At 38.2% G+C, this 14,813-nt stretch overlaps 1 protein-coding gene across 3 annotated transcripts in view; it reads right to left on the minus strand.

The window, feature by feature from the left end:
- ATG4C (autophagy related 4C cysteine peptidase) overlaps positions 1 to 14,813 on the minus strand; it is a 100,275-nt gene that overhangs the window by 71,736 nt on the left and 13,726 nt on the right. The window lies entirely within an intron of this gene.

Raw genomic sequence — 14,813 nt, forward strand, 5'->3', positions numbered from 1 at the left:
CCACAATGAAGATCTATGATCTGCATGCCACAACTAAGACCAGGCACAGTCAAAATAAATAATAATAAATAAATGTTTTAAAAAGTTATCACACAAATCCAAACAATAACTCCCCACAGATACACACAATTAAAAACAGTAACAGTAACACAACTCAGTTTTGGTGAGACTATCCAAGATTTGTTTCTTTGTAATTAGACACAGTGATCTGAAATCATAAGAAATGATAACTATATTCATAATGGAGACTTCCACTTGTATTAAGTCACTGCTGCTGCTGCTGCTGCTGCTAAGTCACTTCAGTCATGTCCAACTCTGTGCGACCCCATAGACGGCAGCCCACCAGGCTCCCCCGTCCCTGGGATTCTCCAGGCAAGAACACTGGAGTGGGTTGCCATTTCCTTCTCCAATGCATGAAAGTGAAAAGTGAAAGTGAAGTCACTCAGTCATGTCCAACGCTTAGCAACCCCATGGACTGCAGCCTATCAGGCTCCTCCATCCATGGGATTTTCCAGGCAAGAGTACTGGAGTGGCTTGCTATTGCCTTTTCTAGTATTAAGTCACTGCTTTCATATAAAGCCTAATCATTTTTTTTTAATTAAGGCATTTCCTATATTTCCTATATATCCTTCTTACAGCCACATTTTTTTAAAAAAATAGAAAGGCTTAAATTTACAACAGACAATGCTTTCTTACTCTAAAACAAGAATAAATGTAGCTTATAGGCCTTTGTTTTTTAAATGACTTGATGGAAAATTGAGATATGTTATATGTAATCTGAAAGAGCAACAAATTATTACTGAAAATACTCCAGTTTATTTGTCATAATTCACAGACAGTTTTCTTTTCAAGAAAAGAATGCAGGGGCTTCCCTAGTACTCAGTGGTAAAGAATCTGCCTGCCAAAGCAGGAGACACAGGTTTGATCCCTGGTCCGGGAAGATCCCACATACCAAGGAGCAACCAAGCCCGTATGCCACAACTACTTGGCATACTGTGCTAGAGCACTACTGTGCTCTGGAGCTCAGGAGCTGCATTCACTGAGTTCACATGCCACAGTTACTAAAGCCTGCAGACCATAGAGCCCATGCTCCACAACGAGAGAAGTCACCACAGTGAGAAGTCCACATACTGTAAAAAAGAGTAGCCCCCACTCTCCACAACTAGAGAAAACCTGCATGCAGCAATGAAGATCCAGTACAACAACAATAACAAAAAAAATTATAAAAGAAAAGGAATGCCACACAATATTATCCTTTCAGAATTATAAATATCAACTCAACAGGATTGGTACATTTGCTTCTCTAACAATAGATATTCCATTTTATAATATGTATTAGAAGTAACTAATTAAACATTATAATTGTGGCAGAAGAAAGCATGGTCCACTAGAAGAATTTAAAAAGTCAATGTGACTAAGGAGCAGAGTCCAAAAAAGTGACATGTGTGTGGCTACTGGGTTAGACATCGGCCAGAGCACACAGGGCCCTGCATCCTGTGTTAAGAATTTTGTTCTTTATGCAAAGAGCAAAGGATGCAAACAGGAATATGAGAATCCAATTCTGTGGGTTTGTGTAATTTTTTTTTTTTTTTAACACTCCAACACAGAGAAAACAGATTGAAAAGGGACAAAAGTAAAGGGTGAGAGTTTACTATTATTGTATTGGGTGAGGAGAAAGATGGTAGCCTGGACTAGAGAAGTGGAGATGGAGACAAATGGGCACATGAAGAAATGTGTCAAAAATGCATTTGGTCTTGGTGATAAAATGAATGTGAAAGGTGAAAAAGAGAAATATGTCAAAGATACACTCAGGTTTCTACCTTGTGAAATTAAATAGATGGTGCCAATCCCTTAAACAAGCAACATCAGGAGCAGGGCAGATTCGAGGGATAAGATCATGACCTGGATTTATGTGGAGTTCAAGACACCTCTGAGATATAGTAAGGAATCGTTCCCTTTTGAATTGAATCACTCGGGGTAACTTATTGCCAGGCACTGTTCTAAGAAATGCAGATACAGCTTAGGACAAAAGGAGTAAAATTCTTGCTTTCGTGGAGTTTACTTTCTAGACATTCTGAAGAGGCCATCAAGGCGGTTGGATATATAGATCTGGAACTCAAAGGTGAGGTTTGGGCTAGAGCTGTTGAGAATTGCTGATGTACAAATGGAAGAGTCAGAGCTATAAACATGTTTCTCAACGATTCTGCCTCATTCATGATGACACCCCAGCCTTAAGGATGATATTCAAAGCCCTTCATGAAATTACATCTGCCCACTTACTAAGCTTTCTCTCTTGCCACTCCCTCACATGCACCATAGACAGAAGCCATTTTTAATATTAATATTAAAGCTTCCTAAACTTGACATGCTAATACCTCCTTGCCTTTGCATGTGCCACTCCCTCCATCTAGAATGCCTTTTGGCTTACCCTCACTTTTTGACAGCCTTATATCATGAGTACGTTTAAGTTTCTCCTCCTCAGATTCCTTAAAAAACTGGGAATAAAATTGCCATACGACCCAGCAATCCCACTGCTGGGCATATTCCCCAAGGAAACCAGAATTGAAAGAGACACATGTACCCCAATGTTCACTGCAGCACTATTTACAATAGCTAGGAGATGGAAACAACCCGGATGTCCATCGGCAGATGGATGGATAAGGAAGTTTTGGTACATCTACACAATAAAATATTACTCAGCTATAAAAAAAAAGAATGCATTTGAGTCAGTTCTAATGAGGTGGATGAACCCAGGGTCCATAAGAGTGAAGTAAGTCAGAAAGAGAAAGACAAATACTGTATATTAACACATATGTATGGAATTTAGAAAGATGGTACCAACGATCCTACATGCAGGGCAGCAAAGGAGACACAGACGTAAAGAACATTTTTGGACTCAGTGGGAGAAGGAAAGGGTGGGAAGATTTGAGAGAATAGTATTGAAACATATACATTACCATATATAAAACAGATGACCAGTGTGAGTTTGATGCATGAAGCAGGGCACCCGAAGCCGGTGCTCTAGGACAACCTAGAGGCATGGTGCAGCGAGGGCATTGGGATAGGGGGTTCAGGATAGGGGGATACATGTACACCTATGGCCAATTTATGCTTATGTATGGCAAAAAATCATTACAAGAGAGTAAAGTAATTATCCTCAATTAAAATAAATACATTAATTTTTTTAAAAAAAGAAAAAAAAGTTTCTCCTCCTCTGGTAAGATCAGTAAATTTTCTACCCTTGTCCCAACCTCAAACCAATACAGAAGTCCCTCTTTTTAGTCCCTTAGGGTCCTATGTCTTCCTCTATCACAGTACTCATCACACATGTTATAATCATTTGTTTCTTACATTCTCTTACACTAGCCAGTAAACTTTCTAAGTGTCCTTAAATTGTGCCTGACACACAATTGGTCCTCAAAAGGTTTAAGGGAATCACAAACTGATAATGAAAAGTAGCAGTATTTTACCTGTCATATTTAGAATTCTTTAATTGACAATGAGAATAAAGGAAAAAAATTTCCTCCCAAAGTGTATTTAACAAAATTTGGAAAAGTAGGAGTAAAGTTTATAAAATGTGTGAATTATACATAGTGAATCTATGTGATGGGCAATATATCCATTTAAAATGCCCCTGAAGAGTCTGTGAAAATGGAGAAACAATATACAAAACCTAAAACTTTACGTATCATATAACATTTACTGGTTGGGATCTGAGGGGGAAGCGAGGAAGTTTTAAAAAAATATATACCAAAATGCTGACAACAGTTTCCCTAACAAACTGTGACTGATTATTTTTATATCGCTATTGCCCACATTTTCCAAATCTTATACAGAGAATATATGTAATGTTTAGAATTTTAAAAGTTTAGCTTTAAAAAGCCACTAACCATGAATCTTCTAAATCAAAAATGTTTAAGAGAATGTAAGGAACCACTATACTGTTCTCCATAATGGCTATACCAATTTACACTCCCACCAACAATGTAGGAAAGTTCCCTTCTGTCTACACCTTCTCCAGAATTTACTATTTTTAAACTTTTGGATGATGGCCATTCTGACCAGTGTGGGGTGATACTTGACTGTAGTTTTGATTGCATTTCTCTAATAATTAGCGATGTTGAGCATCTTTTCATGTGCCTATCGGCCATCTGTATGTCTTCTTTGGAGAAATGCCTATTTAGATCTTCTGCCCATTTTTTGGTGGTGGTATTTGGGTTTTTGATATTGAATTGTATGAGCTGCTTTGCATATTTTAGAGGTTAATCCTTTGTCAGTCACGTCATTTGGAAATATTTTCTCTCACTCTGTGCATTGTCTTTTTGTTTTGTTTATGGTTTCCATCACTGTGCAAAAGCTCTTAAGTTTAATTAGATTCCATTTATTTTTTTTTTACCTCCATCACTCTAGAAGACATAGCCAAAAAGACAGTGCTGTGATTAATTTCAATGAGTGTTCTGTTTTCCTCTAGGAGTTTTATAGCGTCCAGTCTCACATTTAGGTCTTTAATCCATTTTTTAATTTATTTTTGTGTGTGGTGTTAGAGAATGTTCTAATTTCATTCTTTTACAAACAGCTGTCCAGTTTTCTCAACACTACTTACTGAAGACAAAACTCCCATATGATCCTGCAATCTCACTCATGGACATATATCCAGACAAAACCGCAATTCAAAATGCAACCTGATGTTCAATGTTCATTGCAACACTATTTACAATAGCCAAGACACTGAACTGAACTGAACTGAACTGAAGACATGGAAGCAACCTAAATGTCCATTGACAGATAAATGATAAAGATGTGGTACATATACAACGGAATATTACTCAGCTGTAAAAAAAAAAAAAAAAAAGAATGAAATAATACCATCTGCAGCAAAATAGATGGACCTAGAGAATATCATATGAAGTGAAGTAAACCAGACAAAGACAAATATCACATGATATTGCTTATACTGTGTTGTAAAACAGGAACAAATGTTGTCAGTCAATTACATGTCAAAAACAAACTCGAAGAAAAGAGATCAGATTTGTGCTTACCAGAGGCAAGGGGTGAGGAGAGAAGAAACTAGATGAAGACAGTCAAAAGATATAAACTTCCATTTAAAAGTACTAGAGATGTAATGCACAACATGACAAATATAATTTTGCATGTTATTCAGTTCAGTTCAGTTCATTTCAGTCGCTCAGTCGTGTCCAACTCTTTGCAACCGCATGAATTACAGCACGCCAGGCCTCCCTGTCCATCACCAACTCCTGGAGTTCACCAAGACTCACGTCCATTGAGTCAGTGATGCCATCCAGCCATCTCATCCTCTGTCGTCCCCTTCTCCTCCTGCCCCCAATCCCTCCCAGTATCAGAGTCTTTTCCAATGAGTCAACTCTTCACATGAGATGGCCAAAGTACTGGAGTTTCAGCTTTAGCATCATTCCTTCTAAAGAAATCCCAAGGCTGATCTCCTTCAGAATGGAGTGGTTGGATCTCCTTGCAGTCCAAGGGACTCTCAAGAGTCTTCTCCAACACCACAGTTCAAAAACATCAATTCTTCGGCACTCAGCCTTCTTCACAGTCCAACTCTCACATCCATACATGACCACAGGAAAAACCATAGCCTTGACTAGACGGACCTTTGTTGGCAAAGTAATGTCTCTGCTTTTCAATATGCTATCAGGTTGGACATAACTTTCCTTCCAAGGAGTAAGCGTCTTTTAATTTCATGGCTACAGTCACCATCTGCAGTGATTTTGGAGCCCAGAAAAATAAAGTCTGACACTGTTTCCACTGTTTCCCCATCTATTTCCCATGAAGTGATGGGACCAGATGCCATGATCTTCGTTTTCTGAATGTTGAGCTTTAAGCCAACTTTTTCACTCTCCACTTTCACTTTCATCAAGAGGCTTTTTAGTTCCTCTTCCCTTTCTGCCATAAGGGTGGTGTCATCTGCATATCTGAGGTTATTGAGATTTCAATTCCTGGCAATCTTGATTCCAGCTTGTGTTTCTTCCAGTCCAGCGTTTCTCATGATGTATTCTGCATATAAGTTAAATAAGCAGGGTGACAATATACAGCCTTGACGTACTCCTTTTCCTATTTGGAACCAGTCTGTTGCTCCATGTTCAGTTCTAACTGTTGCTTCCTGACCTGCATACACATTTCTCAAGAGGCAGATCAGGTGGTCTGGTATTCCCATCTCTTGAAGAATTTTCCACAGTTTATTGTGATCCACACAGTCAAAAGGCTTTGACATAGTCAATAAAGCAGAAATAGATGTTTTTCTGGAACTCTCTTCCTTTTTCCATGATCCAGCGGATGTTGGCAATTTGATCTCTGGTTCCTCTGCCTTTTCTAAAACCAGCTTGAACATCAGGAAGTTCACGGTTCACGTATTGCTGAAGCCTGGCTTGGAGAATTTTGAGCATTACTTTACTAGTGTGTGAGATGCGTGCAATTGTGTGATAGTTTGAGCATTCTTTGGCATTGCCTTTCTTTGGGATTAGAATGAAAACTGACCTTTTCTAGTCCTGTGGCCACTGCTGAGTTTTCCAAATTTGCTGGCATATTGAGTGCAGCACTTTCACAGCATCAGATATATATGAATATTATTAACAGAATAAATCCTAAGAATTCTCATCCCAAGAAAAAAAATTTCTTTAATTTTGTATCTATAGGAGATGATGACTAGTCACTAAACTTATTGTGACAATCATTTCATGATGCATATGAGTCACATCATTATACTATACACATTAAATTTATATTGATACATGACACTAAACATAGAAAATTCCAAAATGCTACTAAAAAGCTACTAGAACTTATCAATGATTTCAGAAGAGTTGCAGGATACAAAATTAATACAAAGAAATCTGTTGCATTTCTATACATTAAAAATGAAAGATCAGAAAGAGAAATTAAGGAAACAATCCCACTTATCATCAAATCAAAAAGAATAAAATACCTAGGGATAAACGTACTTAAGGAGACAAAAGGCCTGTACATGAAATCATAGCTAATGTAATAAGGCAGTAAAAGGCTGTAAAAGGTATATAGATTGAGAAGAAATAAAACTGTCTTTCTTCATAAATGACATGATTATCTCCAGTGGATATTTTAAAGCATCAACAATAACAACAACAAAAACTCCTCGAACTAATAAGTGATTTCAGCAAGGCTGTAGGATACAAAGTCAATGCACAAAAGTTAATCACTTTCCTATACACCAGCAATGAACAAGCAGCAACTGGAATTAAAAAAGATATTACCATTTATATTGGCACTCAAAAAATATTAAATAGATATAAATCAAACAAAATATATACAATACCAATATGAGGAAAAGTACAAAACTCTGAGAAATACCAAAGAAGAATACCAAACGGAAAAATATTCATGGCTAGGAAGACTCAATGCTGTCGATATGTCCACTCTTCTGTAACTGATCTATAGATTCAGTACAATCTCAATCAAAGTTCCAGTGAGTCATTTCGTGGACATTGACAAACTGATGCTAAAGTTTATAGGGAGAGGCAGAAGACACAAAGTAGCCAACGTTATATTGAAGAACAATTTTGGAAGATGGAATCTACCCAACCTCAAGATTCATTATAAAGCTACAGCAATCACAACAGTGTGGCATTTCAAAAGAGCAGACAAATTGATTAATGGAACAGAAATAGATACACATAAATATAGTCAACTGGTCTCTGACAAAGGCAAAAAGCAAAACAACACAGCAAAGATAGTCTTTTCAACAAATGATGCTGTAACAATTAGACATCCTCATGCAAAAAATTAAATCTTGACACAGATCATACATCCTTCACAAAAAAAATTAACTCTAAATGGATTATAGACCTAAATGAGAAACACAAAACTATAAAAGTCATGGAAGATAACACAGAAGAAAATCCAAAGGACCATCAATGTGGCAATAAATTTTTAGATTTAACACCAAAGATATAATCCCTGAAATAAATAATTGGCAAGCTGGATTCATCAAAATTAAAAATTTCTGCTCTGCAAAAGACAAGGTCAAGGATTTCCCTGATGGTGCAGTGGATAAGAACCCACCTGCCAATGTAGAGGACACAGGTTTGATCCCTGGTCTGGGAAGATTCCACATGCCACAGAGCAACTAAGCCCATGTACCACAACTACTGAAACCAGCACACTCTAGAGCCCACACGCTCTGACTACTGAGCCCCCATGTCACAACTACTGAAGCCTTTGCACCCTTAGAGCCCATGCTCAGCAACAAGAGAAGGCAGTGAAATGAGAAGCTCATGCACTGCCAAGTGCAGAATAGTCCCCGCTCACCGCAGCTAGAGAAAGCCCACACCCGGCAATGAAGACATAGTGTCACCAAAAATAAACAACGTTTTCTTAAAAAAAGACAATATCAGGAGAATGAAAAGATCAGGCCACAGACTAGGAGAAAACATTTGCAAAAGACATATTCAATAATGGACCATTATCCAAAATACAAAACAAACTTTTAAAACTCAACAATAACAAAACAAACAACCCAATTTAAAAATGGACCAGGACTTTCCTGGTAGTCCAGTGGTTAAGAATCTGCCTGCCAATGCAGGGGACACAGGTTCAATCCCTGGTCTGAGAAACTAAGCCAATGTATCACAACAACTGAGCCCACACATCACAACTATGGAAGCCCTCGCACCCTAGAGCTTGTACTCTGCAACAAAAGAGTAGCCTTGGCTCACAGCAACTAGAGAAAACCCACACACAGCATCAAAGACCCAGCACAGACCAAAGTAAATAAATAAATTATTTGTTTAATGGGCTAAAGATCTTTATAGATACCTCACCAAAGAAGATCTACAAATGGAAAGTGAGCATATGAATAATGCTTCACATCATATGTCATCAGAGAAATCAAAACAATAGTGAGATCCCACTACACACTTGTTCAGTTCAGTTCAGTTCAGTCACTCAGTCGTGTCCGACTCTTTGCGACCCCATGAATCGCAGCACGCCAGGCCTCCCTGTCCATCACCAACTCCCGGAGTTCACCAAGACTCATGTCCATTGAGTCAGTGATGCCATCCAGCCATCTCATCCTGTCGTCCCCTTCTCCTCCTGCCCCAATCCGCCCCAGTATCAGAGACTTTTCCAATGAGTCAACTCTTTGCAAAGGTGGCCAAAGTACTGGAGTTTCAGCTTTAGCATCATTGCTTCCAAAGAAATCCCAGGGCTGATCTCCTTCAGAATGGACTGGCTGGACCTCCTTGCAGTCCAAGGGACTCTCAAGAGTCTTCTCCAACACCACACTTCAAAAGCATCAATTCTTCAGCACTCAGCTTTCTTCACAGTCCAACTCTCACATCCATACATGACCACAGGAAAAACCATAGCCTTGACTAGACGGACCTTTGTTGGCAAAGTAATGTCTCTGCTTTTCAATATGCTATCTAGGTTGGTCATAACTTTCCTTCCAAGGAGTAAGCGTCTTTTAATTTCATGGCTACAGTCACCATCTGCAGTGATTTGAATTACCAAAATCCAAAACACTGACAACACTAAATGCTGGTAAGAACAGGTACTCTCATTTACTGCTGGTGGGAATGCAGCTAATTTGGAAGATGGTTTGGTAGGTTTTTTGTTGTTGTTTTTTTTTTTTTTTACAAAACCAAACATACTCATAAGATCCAGTAATTGTGCTCCTTGGTATATATCCAAATGAAACGAAAACTTATTCTCACACAAAATCTTGCCCACAGATATTATAGCAGCTTTATTTATAACTGCCAAAACTTGGAGACAACCAAGATATCCTTCAGTAAGTGAATGGATAAATAAACTAGAGTACAGACAGACAATGGAGTATTATTCAGAACTACAAAAAAATGAGCTATCAAGCCATTAAATGATATCAAGGAAAACTAAATGTAAAGTAAAAGAAGACAATCTGAAAAAGCTAAATACCACATGATTCCAACAAGATAGTGTTCTGGAAAAAGCAAAATTGTGGAAACAGTAAGAAGTGGTTGCCAGGGGCTGGGGGGTTAGAGGGAGAGAATGAGTAGGCAGAACATAGAGGATTTTTAGGGCAGAAAAACTATTTTATATGATACTGTAATTGTCTATACACATCATTATACACTTCTTCAAACACAGAATATACAACACCAAAAGTGAACCCTAATGTAAACTATGGTCTCTAGGTGATAATTACATGTCAAAGATTCTTCAATTGTTCCAAATATACCACTTTGGTGCAGGATTTTGTAAGTGGGGAAGTCATGTGTGTTGTGGGGAGGAGGTATATAGAAACTCTGTATACTTTCTGTTCAGTTTTGCTGTAAACCTAAAATTGCTCTAAAAATAGTTTATTAAATAATTTTTTAAAATATCGCCAGGACATGCAGTGAAAGAAAAAAAAGAACAGGATAAATACAATTTAGGCATCTACATACACATGTGTTATGTATGTACATACATTTACACACACACAAATACATATGCATAAAAAAATGTCTGCTGCTGCTGCTAAGTCACTTCAGTCGTGTCCGATTCTGTGTGACCCCACAGACGGCAGCCCACCAGGCTCCTCTGTCCCTGGGATTCTCCAGGCAAGAACACTGGAGTGGGTTGCCATTTCCTTCTCCAATGCATGAAAGTGAAAGGTGAAAAGTGAAAGTGAAGTCGCTCAGTCGTGTCTGACTCTTCACGACCCCATGGACTGCAGCCTACCAGGCTCCTCCATCCATGGGAGTTTCCAGGCAAGAGCACTGGAGTGGGTTGCCATTGCCTTCTCCAAAAAAAAAAAAAATAAAAGTCTAGAAGTCCATAATGTTAAAAGTGGAAACTCTAAGAGATGTGAGGTCATTTTTTAAACATTAGGACAAGCTCTATATAACAAGATATGATTAACAGTGAGACTAATTTTAAAAATGTTGATATTATGCAATGTTATTTCTTCCTTTTTTGTACTTCTCTTATTATTTACATTGAGCTTCTTTTAAAATAACAAGATTATTTATTGAAAAATAAGTTGCTCAAATGAAAAACTTAATACACAAATTATAAATGTGTTCAGGCTATACACAAATTATAAATGTGTCCAGGCTATGTTCAACTCTTAACAAAACTGAAACTTCTCAATTAAGAAATCTACAGAGAAGACACACTGTTGCAAAATTTCTAAACAGCCTATAAGAAATATAAAAATACTAAGATGAAGTGCTTTTTCCTTTTTAAGATAAACAGCATTATTCTTGTGGTTCCTAAAGACCTCAGATTCAGCTATTTAGTCACTTGCAAAACTTAACTTCCTCAATCTAGTTTCCTAGAGCAGCTTTGGCTAAATAAAATGACTTGGAGGATATTCCTTGTTAATTGATACTTTTTGTTTTTCCTTAAACAAAGGGGGATGAGACCTGGAAAGGGGAAAAAGAATAAATTAATGCTCACAGCCATTCAGTCTACCGAAATATATTTTTTTTTTAGGATTTTTTTGATGTGGACCGTTTTTAAGTCCTTACTGAATTGTGTTGTAATACTGCTTCTGTTTTATGTTTTGGATATTTTTTTTTTGAGGGGGGCAGATACGAGACCTATGGGAACTTGCCTCCCCAACTGGAGATTGAACCTGCACCCTGTGCATTGGAAGAAGTCTCAACCAGAAGGAAGGAATTGGATGAAGGCCGTCAAAAGGTACAAACTTCCAGTTATAAATAAGTACTAGGAATGGAATTAACAACATGATAAATATAATTAACCCTGCTGTGTGTTATATATGACAGCTGTTAAGAGAGTAAATCATAAGAATTCCCACCACAAGAAAAAAAAATGTTCTATTTCTTTAGTTTTGTATATACAAGATGATGGATGTTCACTCCACTTATTGATAGTCATTTTTTCATCATGTATGTAAGTCAAGGAGAAGGCAATGGCACCCCACTCCAGTACTCTTGCCTGGAGAGTCCCATGGACAGAGGAGCCTGGTGGTCTGCAGTCCATGGGGTCGCTAAGAGTCAGACACGACTGAGCGACTTCACTTTCACTTTTCACTTTCATGCACTGGAGAAGGAAATGGCAACCCACTCCAGTGTTCTTGCCTGGAGAATCCCAGGGACGGCGGAGCATGGTGGGCTGCCGTCTATGGGGTCACACAGAGTCGGACACGACTGAAGCGACTTAGCAGCAGCATGTAAGTCAAATCACTATGTTGTACATCTTAAACTTATATAGTGCTGTATGTCAATTATATCTCAAGAAACCTAGACAAAAAAGAGTATGTATTTATTTAAAAATCAATGAAGAAAACAATTTTTTTCTTCATATTTATATGAAGAAAGCCAGGGAAAGACAAAACAGCACTTTAAATACAAACGAGAAAATAAAAAATGAAGAAACCACAATTCTAAACTATCCCCACCCACTAATTTCCTTTCCAAAAGCTTTCCTGATTTAAAAATAAATAAAAATGAATTAAAATTCATATGTTTATCAAGTATGAAGTGAAAAGATGATTTACTCATTATCCAGTATATTTCAATCTCCTGTGGTACCTCAAATACTTGGTGGGACTGCCCAGGGGGAAAAATATGCCAAAATTCCTGGTAATTTTATGTAGTGCTGTCAGAGCTTCAGTCTGGAAAACCATCCAAATAGCATTCTTCACAATCTCCAAATACTTCTCACAAGAGATTCATGATTTATTTCTTAACACTTAAGAGAAATTAGTAACCTTTTTTTCAAATAAACTTTCTTTACTAATGCATACTACGATGAATCTTATCATCCACCATTTCCACATTTCTGTTTGCTGTTTACCTTCTGACAAATCCATTTTTAATTAAAAAACAATAGCATTTGGATTTTCCTGGTGGTCCAGTGGATAAGAACTGCCTTCCAATGCAGGGGACGTAGGTTCAATCTCTGGTCACAACTTCAATCTCTGGTCAGGTAACTAAAATCCCACAGCCACGGGGCAAGTAAGCCCACATGCCTCAACTACAGAATCCACACGCTCTGGAGCCTGCGGGTCACAGCCAGACAAAAGTCCATGAACTACAACGAAAAATTCCACATGCTGCAAGTAAGACCCAATGCAGCAAAAAATAAATAAATATTTTTTTTAATAGCATTAAAGAGGAGAAAGGGAATTCTGGTGGCTCAGCAGTAAAGAATCTGACTGCAATGAAGGAGATGTGGATTCAATCTCTGGGTCAGGAAGATCCACTTGAGAAGGAAATAGCAACCCACTCCAGTATTCTTGCCTGGGAAATCCCATGGACAGAGGAGCCTGGTGGGCTACAGTCCATGGTGTCGCAAGAGTCAGACATGACTTAGCAACTAAACCACCATCACCAAAATGAGAAAACTCTGTAACTCAGTAAACACAGATAAAGCTACTACATGACGTTTATTGCTAAACTTTATTGTCAATTATTTGAAAAGCCAGTGAAGACTAAATAGATCTATTTTGGAAGACAGAACTACAACATTTGATATGAAAATATCCATTGAGACCTAAACGTCAGTTTGAGAGAGTCACTTTTCTAACCATAACCATGCATTAAGACAGTCGATAAATTATAAACTGATAAATGTAAAAGATACTCAAATCAATGTCCTTGAAGGGCAGATGAAGGTAATCAGCTTCTCTCACATGGCAATAAATAGAATATTTTATCCATTGAGAATTTAAAGCCAGTAAAAACTCCTGACAGAACTTTAGGGACTGACTCTACAGAATATATCTCAATCACATAGTACAACCAATGAAAACACTGCAGGCTTCTGGGATTTGTGTATGCTTGGGCATCTTTCCCAAATGGTATTCTGCAGCAAAAGGAATACAGATATTGATTTAGAATTTTTCATGTGCATTTAGCTATACCATCAAATAAAATGAGCTGTGAGGAAGTTTTTCATCTACTGTAACCTTTTCTACCGGAGAAAGGCAATGGCAACCCACTCCAGTCCTCTTGCCTGGAAAATCCCATGGACGGAGAAGCCTGGTAGGCTGCAGTCCATGGAGTCGTGAAGAGTCGGACACGACTGAGCGACTTCACTTTCACTTTTCACTTTCATGCATTGGAAAAGGAAATGGAAACCCACTCCAGTGTTCTTGCCTGGAGAATCCCAGGGACAGAGGAGCTTGGTGGGCTGCTGTCTATGGGGTCGCACAGAGTCAGACACAACTGAAGCAACTTAGCAGCAGCAGCAGCAACCTTTTCTACCTGCTTCCTTTTTTAGTAACAAATATCAATCCCTTGTTTGACCTTGAATGTCTCTCAATATGTTGGCCTGCCATCTCTGTTATTTCTTATCTCCATCTCAGTTCTTTGTTAACAGAAACATCAACTAATAGGGTAGGATATGCATATTCAGCGGCTTCCCAGGTGGCTCAGTGGTAAACAATCCGCCTGCCAACCTAGGAGACACATTAGACGTGGGTTTGATCCCTGGGTTGGGGAGATCCTCTGGAGGAGGAAGTGGCAACCCACTCCAGTATTCTTGCTTGGAAAATTCCATGGACAGAGGAGCCTGATGGGCAACAGTCCATGGGCCTGCAAAGAGACTTAGTGACTGAGCATGCACGCATATCCAGAAGCTGATTTGGTAGTTTTCCCTCAAGTATACATCTTGCAAACATTCTTAGAATTCTTCAGGATTGCATCCTCCATTTAAAGACACTAAATTAATGCACAGCTACTGTGTAATGATGATATAAGTAAAATGTAGTATTTATGTGTTCTCTTAAATTTGAAATGAAAAAAAAACTTAGTACTAAATAGACATTTACCCTCACATATGAGTTGTACTGCAAAATTCAGACTTAA

Source organism: Bubalus bubalis, chromosome 6, assembly GCF_019923935.1.
Source record: "Bubalus bubalis isolate 160015118507 breed Murrah chromosome 6, NDDB_SH_1, whole genome shotgun sequence".
Taxonomy (NCBI): Eukaryota; Metazoa; Chordata; class Mammalia; order Artiodactyla; family Bovidae; genus Bubalus; species Bubalus bubalis.